The sequence below is a fragment of the Vicia villosa genome, linkage group LG1, assembly GCF_029867415.1.
Source record: "Vicia villosa cultivar HV-30 ecotype Madison, WI linkage group LG1, Vvil1.0, whole genome shotgun sequence".
In the NCBI taxonomy this organism is placed as follows: domain Eukaryota; kingdom Viridiplantae; phylum Streptophyta; class Magnoliopsida; order Fabales; family Fabaceae; genus Vicia; species Vicia villosa.
The window spans coordinates 202,319,711-202,336,934 of record NC_081180.1 but is presented as its reverse complement, the minus strand read 5'-3'; the positions used below and the strand labels follow the sequence as shown (position 1 = coordinate 202,336,934).

Sequence of the window (17,224 nt, the reverse complement as noted above, 5' to 3'; positions counted from 1 at the left end):
GCATATGCATAAGCATACATAAACATTACAAAGCCAGCATAAGCATAGTCAGGGTATAGGTGCAAGCATAGAGTAAACAAGCTCAATGGGTTTAAGGAGATAAAATCTCGGGATTGCATCATCATTAACATGCATACATACGCATGAGCATTAGCATATACATAAAAAGCCCAATTTTTATTGGCAATCCAAACCATTTCAAAGTTCAGTCCTCGTCCTGGCAAATCCTTGCAAAGTCCAGTTCTCGCGTGGTAGTCAGTCCCCGTTTGACTATTACATCAAAATTCAGATCACACTACAAAAGCCTAGTCTCCAACCCTCGTGTTGTGAAAGGTGTATTTTCTCCGACCCTCGAGTCGTGAGTCTCCAAACAGGTGAATCTTTTTCATGCAGGTAAGTTTGCTAGAACTATAGCAAATGATTACTCTTATGCAGGTACGCTTGTCAGAACCATGGCAGGTAATTCCTTCGGTGCAGGTGAAATTTGTCCGAACCAGGGCAAATGATCCAAATTCTACATAGGTAAATTTCGCGACGACGCTCGTGAATAACCCTATTGGTGGTACAGGTAAATTCTGCGATAGCATTCGCAGATAACCCTGATAATATAGGTAAATTTCGCGACGACGCTCGTGAATAACCCTATTGGTGGTACAGGTATATTCTACGATAGCATTCGTAGATAACCCTGATAATATAGGTAAATTTCGCGACGACGCTCGTGAATAACCCTATTGGTGGTACAGGTAAATTCTGCGATAGCATTCGTAGATAACCCTGATAATATAGGTAAATTTCGCGACGACACTCGTGAATAACCCTATTGGTAGTACAGGTAAATTCTGCGATAGCATTCGCAGATAACCCTGATAATATAGGTAAATTTCACGATAACACTCGTGAATAACCCTATTGGTGGTACAGGTAAATTCTGCGATAGCATTCGTAGATAACCCTGATAATATAGGTAAATTTCACGATAACACTCGTGAATAACCCTATTGGTGGTACAGGTAAATTCTGTGATGATATTCGCAGATAACCCTGTCAATGCAGAGGAAATTGCTAGAATTATAGCAAACAATCCTATTGGGGTCCACAAACTACAGAAACTTACTAGAACTATAGTAAGTGGGGGTTCACCAACTACGGAAACTTACTAGAACTATAGTAAGTGGGGGTTCACAAACTGCGGAAGCTTGCTGACCATAGCAAGCCAATTACACAACCAACAGAAGGTCCTCGCTATTCCTTTTCAGGAACCTTTCCAGGAAGTCTTCTTTAAAGCGTATTCCATCCTTTCTAGGAGCTCTTTCAGGCACACAAGATTTTTTAAACCGTTCTTCAATTGGGTTTATCACGTTAGTCCCTCGGCGGTGATATCTTCCAAAACATCATCAACAAACAATCAAAGGTGCTACCTTTTCTTTTCAGAATTACTAACATACTTCATTCATACATAATGCATATACATACATCGCTCTCATTTATTTTGAGAAGCTCACTGCATCATACATCGCATGCATCATAACATTGCATAAAATTTAGGTTGCCTTTTCAGGCCATGCTATAATCAAAGTACAGAGTTCCTTCCAGAAAGCATTTGCTTCATATGCTGAAAAATGGTGTTTACCTTGGGTGGCATCTGTAAGCCCATCCCTCACGGAATTCATTCCCAACGCATGCAAATTTAAGGGCATTTCAGTGTCCAATCATCTTCTACCTCTTCAGGTTCAAGAAGATTGAACAGGGGCAGCTGTTATACCCCAAAATTTGCCCGCTCAAATCTACGTCTTTCAAATCATCAAGGGTTAGAATTAAGAGTCATGGGGTTCGACAGTCCTATTGTCAAACCCACGCTCTCGTAAAATATCCTGAATTAAAATGGTTAGAAGATGTGCGGGCCCAGTCATTTGGCCCGTCTAAGGTTTTGATCCGTTAGCGATTATTCGTATGGTTTACGGTTTAATTTTAATACTTGATTTAACCGTCTTACTACTGTCATTGATTAATTGTGATATTTAATATTAGTTAATAATATTATGCTTAGAATTATTAATATTAATCTCACTATTTATCATATATGCATTGTATTATTATTAATCCAATTATTAGTGTTTAACATTATTATTTATTGTTATTATACTATTAATTCGGTTAATTGGTTTATTGGTAAGAAAACTAGTGAATTATTTAAATTGGGCAATAAGCCCATTAGGTGTAGAAAACCTAATTGGGATTAATATAAATGAAAACTTTTTTGTGCAAAGGAGGAGGGCCGCGGAGAAAAAAAAGAAGGATTGCAGCACAAAACAACTATGGCCGAACACAAAAAAATTCAATGAAAACTGAAATTTGATTTTGTTGTTGCAGGGCGATTCACTTGGTTTTGATGATTCAAACACGGTCCAGGAGCATCATTGAATCGATTCCAATTGCTAGCAAGATTCGAAGCGCTCAGAATTCCCTACAATTGGCCACGGTTTCGTCAAACTTTCTTAATATCGATTACGTTCTTTCATGCGTTGTAATTGAATTTTGTTCATGTATTTGTGTTCATATTGATGTTTATGATCTTTCTGGAGATTTAATTTGATTTTGGGGCTGTTTTGCAAGAACTACCATAGTTAGGGTTTTAGGACTTCGAATTAGGAACCATGGATAGAAAAAAAATTGGACAAAATTAACAGTACTATTGAATTCGGAAGGTGTCTCTTAGTTAATATGGATGTTTAATTTAGATTTATTTGGATTATATGATGAATTTGGAAATTGCAGGGATATGGCTACACATACAAACCGTTGCCATAGGTATGCGTTTTTTTTCTATTTTACGAAGAAGAAGAAGTGCAGAGTTCTGGGCGCGTGATTGCTTGCAATTTAAAATTTTGTTTTTTATTATATTGCAATTGCTTCATTAAAATGACAACTAGCGAATCCAGCACAGTTGGCAAGAGGCATGTATATGTGACCATAAGGGCGCAGGTTCGATACCTGGCGTCTCCCCTTATTTTTACACAATTTCCTGCATATACAAACTTCCGGATCCGGTGTTGCTCCTGCGTACGCGTCTATGTTATACCCTCATTCACACGGCCACAGATCACACCAACGTCCAGATCTAAGGCATCAAAGGCTAAGGGCTACCATACACCTTCAATAGCCCCCCACACAGGATCGAAGCCAGGTTTCTTTTATTTATTTTTATATTATTTACATATTATTTATTGATTGTTTAATTATAATTAATATGTATATAATTTATTTATTTATTTTTAGTTAGGTTTAAAATACAATTAGGATTAGGTTAATGACTAGGGTTTGAAATTATTTTCCCGATTATTTCGATTATTCGATTTAATTTGTTTAATTAATTTAATTACAAAAAAACCACAACAAACCCTAGAAAGGTCATATATATATTAGGATTCGCCCAATCCCATTAATTACCTGGCTAAGATTTTAGGATTCAATTTATTATTCGTTCCGACTAAATCTATTGGTCGCGATGGTTAATAATCGATTAATTTAATTAATCAAATCCTATAAATTAAAATACACATTATTTTGCTAAATGGTTTTAACCATCTTATTGGTTATGATGATTAGCATACCTTTTAATTTGTTATTATTTGTAACCGTATTAACCGGTTATGAGAGGTAACAATACAAAATACAATTCACAACAATAATAAAACACATTAATCCATTATTAGTGATAATCGAATCAATCGATTTGAATTGGTAATGGTGCAAACCTCCTAATCTTTTAACTATGGTGATCAAACCTATTGATCATCGCGGTTAATAGTGCCATATCAAATCAGGGTTGTACGCCCGAAACACTTAAAATACATCAAATCACAAACCACACCACAGATTTTCATCTCTGCGATGTTCATAACTACGATAAGGTAATTCAAAATACCTTCGAACTTCGCATTTCAAAACCACTTCAAACCATTCAATTCAAATTCTAAGGCGTACAATCCTGTGCCCCGAACTACGTTGACTCTGATTCTCCCTAAGGAGATACGTAGGCACTTGGCAACGAGGCGAGTCCCCCTCTTCCAAACTCTAATCATGTTCATATAATTAGCCTTTCAACTCTATTAACTGTCTGTCATCTTTCTTTATCTTTTGCCATAAACTTTTATCTTTGAATGTTAGCCTTTAGGAAAGGGTTGAGGGTGCCTAACACCTTCCCTCGACCTGAATATAGTATCTTACCCCGATCTCTCAACTGCGTAAGGTTTCCTATTCGCCTTGGTAGAATAGGTGGCGACTCTCTAAGTTTAAATTTTAGGCAGGTTGCTACACATGTGCATTGGTTTCCTAGCCGTCAGATCTCATCAACGTCACATCCAATGGACTGAAGCCGCAGGTGCACCATGGACAACACGCGCGCGTCACACACGATCAAAAGCTAAGTAATTTCTATTTTTTTTAATTTTTTATTGCACAACCTTTTTATCTTATTTATAATATATATATATATATGATTGTTTTATTTTTAATTTTATTTTTATACATAAAAACTATATAAGATTTCATAAAAACCTTTTATATGTTTATTTATCTAATTTATTTATTTAATTGTTTCCCTTTTAATATTTGTTTAAATGACTTTATTTATTTTAATTTACCATTAAATCTTTAAAAATTTATATGTATTTTCTTTTAATTCTAAAAATTCCAAAAAATTACTTTTTACTCAATTTAGTTTTTCGCCTCGATTTAATTAATTAGGTCGCAAGACCAATAATTAATTAAATTGATTTATCCTTATATTCCATTTGAATCTTAACCAGGATTAATAATACACTGAAAAATATTTTCTTTCTTTTGTGCCTTGCCTTTTCAGGGTTATCGACATGGTTCACTCCGACAACACGCCCGATCAAGAACCCAGAGCTAAGTACCTTAAAATTAAAGTCTATTTTTGTTTTCTTTTAAAATCAGGGGTTTGTTTTGCCTTCATCTTTCCTCAGCCTTTGCCATTTTTCAGGGTTAACTCCGAGGCTTTCTGCCAACCCTATCAGATCAAATCAGAGCTAAGTGCCTTTGTCTCTTTTATTATTATCTTTTTTAATCTATTTATTCTTCATTTTAGGGTTAATCCTGTTTGCCTCCGAATTGATAATGCACTCACTGTACTTTGCCTTCTTGTTCTTCCTCCTTTTCAGGTTTATCAATTGCCAAAGCTACGTCATTGGTAACCCTAAACCTCATTTTATTCTATGCCTTTTATTATTATTACTTGTGTCAAACCCTGATAAGGGATCCGCTGGTTACAATTCCCCTCTCCTCCGCTGGTTTCATTTTCCCCCTTCCCTTTATTGCTTTATATACTGCGTGGTTAGTAATCTTAGGGAGTGCAAGCCTTAAATCAATGTAGATAATTAATTAAAAGATAAATATCTGAATATAATCACGTGATTGTTGCACACACGCACCCTTTGGGTAACCTCTCTGCTGCCTTGTTGCCTTGTTGCCTGTTGCCTTTGTGTTTTTGCAGAATAAGCCACGTCCCTCGAATTCGAAGATACCTCAGCCATGTTGCCTCGAATACTAAAGGTCATACGACCCTAAATGATGCTGCCTTCGATACACAATATGACCTCGACCCTCGGAAGTTGCCCACGAAAAAAGGCTGAGGTATCTTCTGGCTGCCTACGAAATGGCTTATTCTGATCCTTGCCTTAGACTACCTGCCCTTCTATGGCATGAGACAGTCTTATGGCAAAGGATGCTTCGATGACCCTTCAACCTCCAAACGAAAGGCTTCCTGCCCTCTTATGGCAAGGATAGACCCTTTCATTCTGAAAGGCTAAAAAGAGACCTATCATCTGAGTTTAAGGTAATTGCCCCTAATTGCCTTGCAATGCTCAATTTTCTATATTCTTTCTCAAAATTCTTCAAAAAAAACTGGCTACGCTCATTTACGAGCTAAAGTCCATTTTTCCTCTTTCATCTACATTTTCTGAAAACGAGCAAGCAAAGCAATTAAGAGCCCATGGAAAACCATGGATGCAAAGGGTGCCTTACACCTTCCCTTTGCATAAATTACCCCCCGAACTTAGATTTCTTTAAAAGGTTTTTTCTGTTTCTTTTTGCCTTTCTGAATTTGTTTGGATAAAATAAAAGTCGGTGGCGACTCATGCTTAACCGCGACATTTTTCGATTATAAAAAAGTCAGTTCACCGTATTACAATTACAAAATTCAATTTACAAAAGTATTTGAAACCACATATGAGCATTCTAAAGCAATTGAAAAGTGATCGAAAAACAAGTGAGCTAAGCAAACTTAAGAGCCCATGGATAACCATGGATACAAAGGGTGCTAACACCTTCCCTTTGTATAACCTACCCCCTTACCCAGAATTTCTTAAAGGTCTTTTTTCTGTTTCTTTTATAAACCTTTCCTTAATTGGATAAAATAAAAGGTCGGTGGCGACTCTGTGAATTTTCAAAAATGCGAAAGCATTAAGCGATAAAAAAGAGTCAGTTCACGTATCTCTCCAGAACAGAGGTATGGCCCGGGATAAAAAACGGAGGTCCACAACGTCTTAAGTCTGTGACTTGGCTGTTTGTTATTCAGATGTTAAAGATAATTCCGTTGTGTTAAACATGATGATCTGAATAAATTTGGTTGACGTTATCTTTTATGGCATGACATGAGTATTATTGTTTAATTATTTGGAAGTTGTAATGCCCTTTTTCATGTTTACTCTGATTATTATTCATTATTTATGCGGGGTATTAGAAGGGTGTTACAATAGTGGTATCAGAGCATAGTCGGTCGTTTGAGTCAGAGTCTTAGTGTCGGTTGATCCCTCGTATGCGATTAGTGTAAGATTGACACTGTCGATACTTCTTGTTCTAATAAATATTGTTTGATATTTAGCAGAACAATGGCCGGAAGAGGAGGAAGGAACGACGACGCGATTGCTGAGGCTCTCGGTATGATTGCTGGTGTGTTGGGAGGGAATGCCAATGGAGCTGGAATTGGTGCTGACAGACAGCTGAATAGTTTTCAGAGGAACAACCCTCCGTTGTTCAAAGGCACTCACGATCCCGAAGGCGCCCAGAAGTGGCTGAAGGAAATTGAAAGGATCTTCCGGGTGATTGATTGTGACGAAAATCTGAAGGTGAGATATGGGACTCACATGCTGTCTGAAGAAGCTGATGATTGGTGGATGGCTAGTAGGGACGAACTGCAAGCTGCAGGTGTTGCAATCACTTGGGTTGTGTTCAAGAGAGAATTCTTGCGGAGGTACTTTCCTGAGGATGTTAGAGGCAGGAAAGAGATTGAATTTTTGGAGCTGACACAAGGTAACATGACTGTGCCTGAGTATGCGTCCAAGTTTGTTGAGCTAGCAAAGTATTATGTCCACTACAATAATGATGAGGCTAGTGAATTCTCGAAGTGTGTTAAGTTTGAGAATGGTCTCCGTGATGAGATTAAGCAGGGTATCAGATACCAGAGGATTCGCAGGTTTGTCGATTTGGTTGACTGCAGCCGAATCTTTGAAGAGGACAATATTAAACTGAAGTCGTCACACTCTCGCGAGTTAGTCGATAGGAAAGGGAAAAAGCATATGGATCGTGGTAAGCCATATGGTAAGGGTAATCAGAAAGCTGGAGGCTGGAAGAAGCCTAGTGGGGGAGACTCTAGTGCCCCTATTAAGTGCTTCAAGTGTGGGGAACCTGGACATCGCATTCACGAGTGCAAAAGTGAGGAAAAGAAGTGCTATAGATGTGGAAAGGCAGGTCACATTGCTATTGAGTGCAAGGGGAACACTGTAACGTGTTTCAACTGCGGGGAAGAAGGTCATATTAGTCCTAAGTGTCCTAAGCCGAGGAAGAATCAAGCTGGTGGTAAGGTGTTCGCCTTATCTGGTTCAGAGACTACCCCAGAGGATCGGTTGATTAAAGGTACGTGTTTTATCCATGGCACTCCTTTAATTGCAATAATAGATACTGGAGCAACTCACTCGTTTATTTCATTGGATTGTGCTAAGCGACTGAATTTGGAAATATCTGAGATTAATGGAAGTATGATCATTGACATTCCTGCGTCGGGTTCAGTGACTACTTCGTTTGCTTGTTTGAACTGTCCAATTGATATTTTTGGTAGAGAATTCGGAATGGACTTAGTGTGCCTTCCGTTGGAACAACTGGATGTTATCCTGGGCATGAATTGGTTGCAATTTAACCGGGTTCATATCAACTGTTTCACGAAAACGGTTATTTTTCCTGATGATGTCAGTGTTGAGGACTTGGAGATGACGGCTAGACAAGTGGATAAAGCAATGAAGGAAGGAGCTGCCGTGTTTATGTTGATTGCGTCCATGGAAGTGAAAGAGAAAGCGGTGAGTAGTGACTTACCGGTAGTATGTGAATTTCCGGAAGTTTTCCCAGAAGACGTAAGAGAATTACCGCCAGAGAGGGAGGTGGATTTTGCTATTGAATTAATTCCGGGAACTAGTCCTGTGTCGATGGCACCTTATCGTATGTCGGCATCGGAATTGACTGAGTTGAAGAGTCAATTGGAAGAGTTACTTGAGAAGAAATTTATTCGTCCTAGTGTCTCACCGTGGGGTGCACCGGTGTTACTAGTGAAGAAGAAAGAAGGTTCAATGAGGTTGTGTGTGGATTACAGACAACTAAACAAGGTTACTATCAAGAATCGGTATCCCTTGCCGAGGATTGATGATTTGATGGATCAACTAGTTGGAGCATGTGTGTTCAGCAAAATTGACTTGAGGTCGGGATATCATCAGATTCGGGTGAAGACGGACGATATTCAAAAAACAGCATTTAGAACGAGGTATGGTCATTACGAATATACAGTGATGCCATTTGGAGTAACCAATGCGCCGGGGGTTTTCATGGAGTATATGAATAGGATCTTCCATCCTTTTCTGGATCAGTTCGTAGTAGTATTTATTGATGATATTTTAATATATTCTAAGAATGAAAAAGAGCATGCGGATCATCTTAGAGTGGTATTGGAACTATTGAAGGAAAAGAAACTTTATGCAAAACTGTCAAAGTGTGAGTTCTGGTTAAAGGAAGTGAGCTTTCTCGGGCATGTAATTTCTAAGGATGGTATTGTCGTTGACCCAACGAAAATAGAAGCAGTGTCTCAGTGGGAAGCTCCGAAGTCAGTTTCCGAGATCCGTAGTTTCCTTGGTCTTGCGGGTTACTATAGAAAGTTCATTGAAGGTTTTTCAAAGTTAGCGTTGCCGTTAACTAAGTTGACTAGGAAGGGTCAAGCTTTCGTCTGGGATTCGAAATGTGAAGAAGGATTCCAAGAGTTGAAGAAGAGGTTAACTAGTGCGCCGATCTTGATTTTGCCGAATCCGGCGGAATCTTTTGTTGTTTATTGTGATGCTTCGTTGTCAGGATTAGGGGGTGTACTAATGCAGAATCAACAGGTAGTCGCTTATGCGTCGAGACAACTCAAAGTGCACGAGAGAAACTATCCGACTCATGACTTAGAATTGGCAGCAGTGGTATTTGTGTTGAAATTGTGGAGGCATTACCTATATGGTTCAAGGTTTGAAGTATTTAGCGTTCACAAGAGTTTGAAGTACCTCTTTGACCAAAAAGAGCTGAATATGAGACAAAGAAGATGGTTAGAATTTCTCAAGGATTATGATTTTGAACTGAATTATCATCCGGGTAAAGCAAATGTTGTTGTCGATGCATTGAGTAGGAAGTCCTTGCATATGTCTATGCTTATGGTGAGAGAATTGGATTTAATTGAGCAATTCCGAGATTTGAGTTTAGTATGTGAAGACACTCCTACCAGTGTTAAATTGGGTATGCTGAAGCTGACTGGTAGTATTCTTGAGGAAATTCGAGAAGGTCAGAAGACTGATGTAGAGTTGGTTGATAAGTTGACTCTGATTAACCAAGATAAAGGAGGTGAATTCAGAATCGACGAGAATGGTATAATGAGGTTTGGTAATCGTGTTTGTGTTCCTGATGTTGCCGAATTGAGGAAGAGTATTCTTGAAGAAGGATATCGTAGCGGATTGAGTATTCATCCTGGTGCTACCAAGATGTATCATGACTTAAAGAAGCTGTTTTGGTGGCCTGGAATGAAAAAGGAAATAGCTGAATTTGTCTATGCTTGTTTGACTTGCCAGAAGTCGAAGATTGAGCATCAGAAACCGTATGGATCTATGCAACCGTTATTTATTCCAGAATGGAAGTGGGATAGTATATCTATGGATTTTGTTTCAGGTTTGCCGAGGACGGTGAAGAATTGTGAAGCTATTTGGGTTATTGTAGACAGGTTGACAAAGTCTGCTCACTTTATACCAATGAGAATGGATTACCCAATGGAGAAGCTGGCTCAATTGTATATTGAAAGGATAGTGAGTTTACATGGTATTCCTTCGAGTATCGTGTCAGATAGAGATCCAAGGTTTACATCCAGATTCTGGGAAGGTTTGCAGAAGGCTTTGGGTACTAAGCTGAGATTGAGTTCTGCTTATCATCCACAGACGGATGGACAGACAGAAAGAACTATTCAATCACTAGAAAATTTGTTGCGTGCTTGTGTGTTGGAAAAGGGCGGTGCTTGGGATAGTTATCTACCCTTGATCGAATTTACTTACAATAATAGTTTTCACTCAAGTATTGGTATGGCTCCGTTTGAAGCTTTGTATGGTCGGAGGTGTAGAACGCCTTTATGTTGGTACGAATCTGGCGAAAGTGCTGTGATTGGGCCGGAAATTGTTCAGGAGACAACAGAAAGGATTAAGATGATTCAGGAGAAGATGAAGACTTCTCAGAGTCGGCAGAAGAGTTATCATGATAAAAGAAGAAGGACACTTGAATTTCAAGAAGGAGATCATGTGTTCTTGAGGGTGGCTCCTACAACTGGTGTTAGTAGAGCACTGAAGTCAAGGAAGTTGACTCTGCGTTTTATTGGTCCGTTTCAAATTACGGAGAGGGTTGGAGAAGTGGCGTATCGCATTGCGTTGCCACCGACACTTGCGAATCTGCATGATGTATTCCATGTATCGCAGTTGAGGAAGTACATTGCTGATCCATCTCATGTGATCCAAGTCGATGATGTGCAGGTAAAGGATAATCTGACAGTTGAAACTTTACCTATGAGGATTGAAGATCGGAAGGTGAAACAATTGCGTGGCAAGGAGATAGCATTAGTCAGAGTAGCTTGGGGAGGACCAGCCGGTGGAAATGTTACGTGGGAGTTGGAGAGCCAGATGAAGGACTCCTACCCAGAACTCTTTGCCTAAGGTATGTTTTCGAGGATGAAAACTTTTCTAGTGGGGGAGAGTTGTAACACCCCATAAAATTCTTTATTTAATTTAATTAATTTTTGGATTAAATATTAGAATTATTTGAGTTAACTAAGAATAATGGAAATAATGAGGCTAATGGGCCAGGGTCGCGTGTAGTAGAAGGGGGGTGTCAGTGGTGAAGCCCATTACTAATGATAAGCTTATTTTCATAAAATAGAAGGAGTTGTGGAATAGAGAGAATTACAGCGTTTTGGGAAAAGAAGTCTGAACGTGAAAAGAGGAGAAGAGCGAAGAAGTGCGACGCGAAGAAGAGCGAAGAATCAACCTTCAGGTAAGGGGGGACTCTTCCGTTTATCTTCTATTATGGGATTATAGGTAGTATGATAGAATTTGATCGTGTTATTCGGATCAATTGGGTTATGCTTAGGTTGTAGAAATGTTAGGTTTTTGGGGGAATTGATTTATAATGAATTGTATTGATCGTGTGTGGTGATAATTGGACGGTTGAATGTATTATAAATGTGTTATAATATGTGTTATTTCACTGTATGCGAAATCTGGTTGGAGTGAGTTTGGTTTGGTAGTGATTCGGTGAAAGAGGGACGAAATCGCAGGCTGTTTTCTGCTATTCAGAGCGCTGGAAATCGCCAGTTCGCGCCGCGTCCAGGAGTTGGCGCCGCGAACTGCTTGGCAGAAGGCCAGGAAGTTTTTGTTGTGCTCAGTACGCGCCGCGAGAGTATGGCCGCGCCGCGAAGGCGTAGTTTCTTCTCGTTCCGCGCCGCGAAACCTTGTTTGCGCCGCGAAGGCGTTGTTCCGATTCGTTCCGCGCCGCGAATGTGTGTGGCGCCGCGTGCTGTTAGTTGTTGCGACAGGCCATTTTGAAAAGTTTAAAAATGTGTAACTTTTAAACCGTAAGCCGGATTTTGGTGCCGTTTCGAGTACAGTGAAGCTAATCAAATAATTTATATACTCAAATGGTGTTTTGAGTTGTGGCTTGAATTATTTTTAAAACACTCGATCTTATTTGTTGTGGTGGGATATGCTTATAGGTTCACTAATGAATGTCTTACCTGTATGATGACGTGGTTATAACTGGTGTTTATTATACATGTATTGTGGTATGAAATATGTGTTTTATTGATGATTATGACATTGATCGATGTATGTGGGTGATGAGCATGTTATGGTTGATGCATGCATTCATAATCATTTTGGTGGCTGGTCCTTGACGATGGTGGATCAGTGGTAGCTAATTCCCATTGTGTGGAATTAGTGAGTGGGTGTTACCGTATCCTTGACGATGGTGGGTCGGTGAGTTGGGTTATCCCAGATTTTGGTACCACATGCATGTAGTTGCATTGCATTAGGCTGTTTTGCTATTATAACATGAATGGAAGATTGTCCAATGTTATAATATGTGTTAATTTGGTTGTTTGCTTGCTGATTGTATGGTTTGAATCTGATCATAACTGTGATTGGGTGAATGGCATGTGAAATGATATTTTATTATCTATATCTTATAACATTAGTTAAATGTGAATGAGACTCACCCTTACTATTGTTATTTTTCAGATTGAGGAGTAGCTCTCGTACTTGGTGAGGATTAGCTCGTCAAGTAGTTCGTTAGAGTCAGTTGGGTCCGTGTCATGCTCTGGTCGTGTAACACTGGGGGCGTCGTTTAGAGTTACTTGTTAAACTTTTTATTTTGGATGGATTTTATGTTAACGTCTTAAGTCTGTGACTCGGCTGTTTGTTATTCAGATGTTAAAGATAATTCCGCTGTGTTAAACATGATGATCTGAATAAATTTGGTTGACGTTCTCTTTTATGGCATGACATGAGTATTATTGTTTAATTATTTGGAAGTTGTAATGCCCTTTTTCATGTTTACTCTGATTATTATTCATTATTTATGCGGGGTATTAGAAGGGTGTTACAGGCGTGCTTATGCAGAATGGTAAAGTGGTTGCTTATGCGTCTAGGCAATTGAGAACTCATGAAAAGAATTATCCTACGTATGATCTAGAGTTGGCTGCAGTGGTCTTTGTGCTGAAAATTTGGAGACATTATCTTTATGGTTCGAGATTTGAAGTGTTTAGTGACCATAAGAGTTTGAAGTACCTTTTTGATCAGAAAGAGTTGAATATGAGGCAACGAAGGTGGTTAGAATTATTGAAGGATTATGATTTCAGTTTGAATTATCATCCCGGAAAAGCTAATGTTGTGGCCGATGCTTTAAGCCGAAAGACCTTGCATATGTCGGCTATGATGGCTAAGGAGTTGGAGTTGATTGAGCAGTTCCGAGATTTGAGCTTAGTTTGTGAAGTGACACCGCATAGTGTTATGTTGGGAATGTTAAAGATTAACAATGACTTTCTCGACAATATCAAAGAGGCTCAGAAGCTAGATGTGAAGTTGGTGGATTTGATGGTAGGAACCGATCGACTTGAGAAGGATGATTTCAAGTTAGATGCGCATGGTGTGTTGAGATTCCGAGATCGTATTTGTATTCCTGATGATGAAGAGATTAAGAAAGTGATTCTTGAAGAGAGTCATAGAAGCAGTTTGAGTATTCATCCAGGAGCTACAAAGATGTATCAAGATTTGAAGAGTTTGTTTTGGTGGCCTGGTATGAAACGTGATGTGGCACAGTTTGTGTATGCTTGTTTGACTTGTCAGAAGTCAAAGATTGAGCATCAAAAGCCTGCAGGGTTAATGCAACCGTTAGAAGTTCCAGAATGGAAATGGGATAGCATTTCAATGGACTTTGTAACAGGATTACCTAATACCTTGAGAGGATTTGATTCGATTTGGGTGATTGTTGATAGGCTTACTAAGTCGGCACACTTTATACCTATTAACATCACATTCCCGATTGCGAAGTTAGCAGAGATATATGTCAGGGTGATTGTAAAGTTGCATGGTGTTCCTTTGTGTATTGTGTCGGATAGAGATCCGAGATTTACTTCCGATTTCTGGAAGAGTTTGCAAGAGGCGTTGGGTTCTAAGTTGAGGTTGAGTATGGCGTATCATCCACAAACTGATGGTCAGACCGAGAGGACTATTCAGTCATTAGAGGATTTGTTGAGAGCGTGTGTTCTTGAACAAGGAGGTTCGTGGGATACTTATCTTCCGTTGATTGAGTTCACTTACAATAACAGTTACCATTCAAGTATTGGGATGGCACCTTTTGAGGCGTTGTATGGTAGGAGGTGTAGGACTCCATTATGTTGGCATGAATCGGGTGAGAGTGTGGTACTTGGACCCGAGATTGTTAGGGAGACTACTGAGAAAGTGAAGCTTATTCGAGATAAGATGAAAGCTTCTCAAAGTAGGCAGAAAAGTTACCATGACAAGAGAAGGAAAGATTTGGAATTCCAAGCTGGTGATCATGTATTTTTGAGGGTCACACCTGTGACTGGTGTTGGGCGAGCTCTGAAGTCTAAAAAGCTCACTCCTCGTTTTATTGGTCCGTATCAAATATCAGATCGAGTTGGGAGAGTTGCTTACCGTGTGGCGTTACCGCCAAATCTTGCTAATTTGCACGATGTGTTTCATGTGTCACAACTCCGAAAGTATGTTTCCGATCCGTCTCATGTGATTCAGATGGACGATGTGCAAGTGCGTGATAATCTCACAGTGGAGACGATGCCTGTGCGAATTGTGGATCGTGAGATGAAGATTCTAAGAGGTAAAGAGATTACTTTGGTGAAAGTTGTCTGGTTAGGAGCTGCTGGTGAAAGCTTGACATAGGAATTAGAGAGCAAGATGCGAGATTCCTATCCCGAGTTATTTGAATCAGGTAAATTTCTATTTTCGAGGACGAAAATATTCTAGTGGGGGAGAGTTGTAACGCCCGGAAAAATAATTATTTGCTTAATTTAGACATTTGTGATGTTTTCTGAAATTTTTGCGTTTTGGGGCAATTTAGTCGGTATTAGTTCGGGATAGCGGATCGACATTTAATCGATAATTTTAATATTTTTAGTATTAGAAATATTAATGAGTTAATATTTAGCGTTTTGGGAATTTTCTGAGTAATTAAGTTTAGACCGGAAATATGAGACACTGAGTAATAAGTCGGTATATTAAAATAATCGAATTTTATTTTAATGGAGTTTTAGTGGAAGTATTATTTTTATATTAAGTGTGGAAATATTATTGGGCTTAATTAATGACATCTTTAGGTATTAAGGGGGTATATTTTGTTAGGCCCATTTGTGAATTAATAATTAATATAGTCTAGTTTTTTTAAATAGAAGTAGTAGAGAGTTAGTGTTTTCTGTAAGAGAGAAGAAGAGGAAACCGAAGGAGAGAAAGAAAAGAGGGGTTAGGGTTTGAAGAGGAGATCCAAAGTGTTGCTCTAAAGTGCATTTTTTCTCCAATTTTCAATTGAATCTTCTTAGAGCTGCACTCAATCCAAGGTAAGGGGGGATTCTTACTACCTAAATGGGTATATGATGAATTTTATGTGGGTTTAGAGTATAGATTAATCATTGTGTGGGTTAATTTTATTTTCTGTCTGAGATTGCAAAAATTATTTTTATGGTAAGTACTGTTGTTCAATTTATTCTCATAATGAATCTGGAACTTTCCAACGAAGTAGAAGTTGAGCGAGGGCCTCTTCCTAAGGAGGTGGGCGCCTCTCTTACTGTTCATATGCAAAAAGAGGCGTGTGCCTCTTATACATAGGAGATGTGTGTCTCTAGTTGTTCCTATACAATACACATTTGTTCATTTTCTTTGTCTGTAGCTTAGAAAAAGGTGGATTATATGCATAGTTTTAGGTAGTTTAGGTACTTGTTATTTAGGAATGAGAAATACTAATATGTATTAATATTATTATATGATAATGATCATTGATAATGTATTTGATATCTAGTTAATATTAATTATAAAAAAAAACTATGTCCTGATATAGTAGTGTTAATAAATATGGTAATTAAGCACATGTATTACATATTAGAATTAGTAGTAAATTGAAATTAATATAATATAATTATTAATTGGTTGATTTAATCAATAGTAGAATTAATTTCAATGAGTCTATTTAATTAGAAAATACTTAGATTTGAATAAATCATTCGGTTTATCGGTAAATTACGGCACCTTGAGAATTTGACCGTAATTGTGTTTTAGTTGAATAATTAAATTGAGAATAATATATTTTTATGCCAACGATGTTGTTTTGATAATTAACATGATATCTAATTTAGTTAAATGTTAATTTGGAAGTTGTTTTGGCTTATTTAATATATTGGCATATTGTGATTATTTTGCGAATTGGTCGCAATTTGTGATTTTGTTTTGGATGCTTTTGTTGCGATTAATGTTGTGATTTCCAATATGATTATTTTGTGCATTCTTATGTGAATAGCCTCATAGTGTGAATTATAGCAAATTTTGATATTGTGTATATAACGCTATGAATTGATAAGTTGTGTTGTGAGCCTTTGGCTAAAGTGGAACGGTGTGATGTTAATATGTGACCGTGGTTGTGTTGTTGATATGTCGTTGTTTCGTTGTCGAATTGTGGTCGTTGTATATTTCCGCATAGCATAGCATAACATAAAGTTGAACGGTGTGATGTTGATATGTGACCGTGTTGAAGGCTTTGCCTTATGCCTCGGAATTACTGGCAATGTTCTAAGTTGGGAGTTTTACTCCAATGGTACCACATGCATATGCATAGTTGAGTCGCATTCGAGTCGTTGTCAGTTGTTGTTGGTTGAAGTTGTTGTTTATGCATTGTGATGCTTATGTGTTGACTTGTTGAAGATGTCGATGTGTTGATATCAAGACTATTCTTTGATGATGATCTTTGTGTTGTTTATGTTGATGTTGTATGAAATGGTGATTCATTTATATTCCTTACCTAATATATTATTTATCATAATCCTATTTATATAGTTTGATATCTCACCCTTTCTGTTTGA

General features: G+C 38.2%; 1 protein-coding gene across 1 annotated transcript in view; it reads left to right on the top strand.

Annotated features, from left to right (window-relative positions):
- Positions 1–17,224, top strand: part of LOC131644802 (uncharacterized) — a 53,936-nt gene that overhangs the window by 36,500 nt on the left and 212 nt on the right. The window lies entirely within an intron of this gene.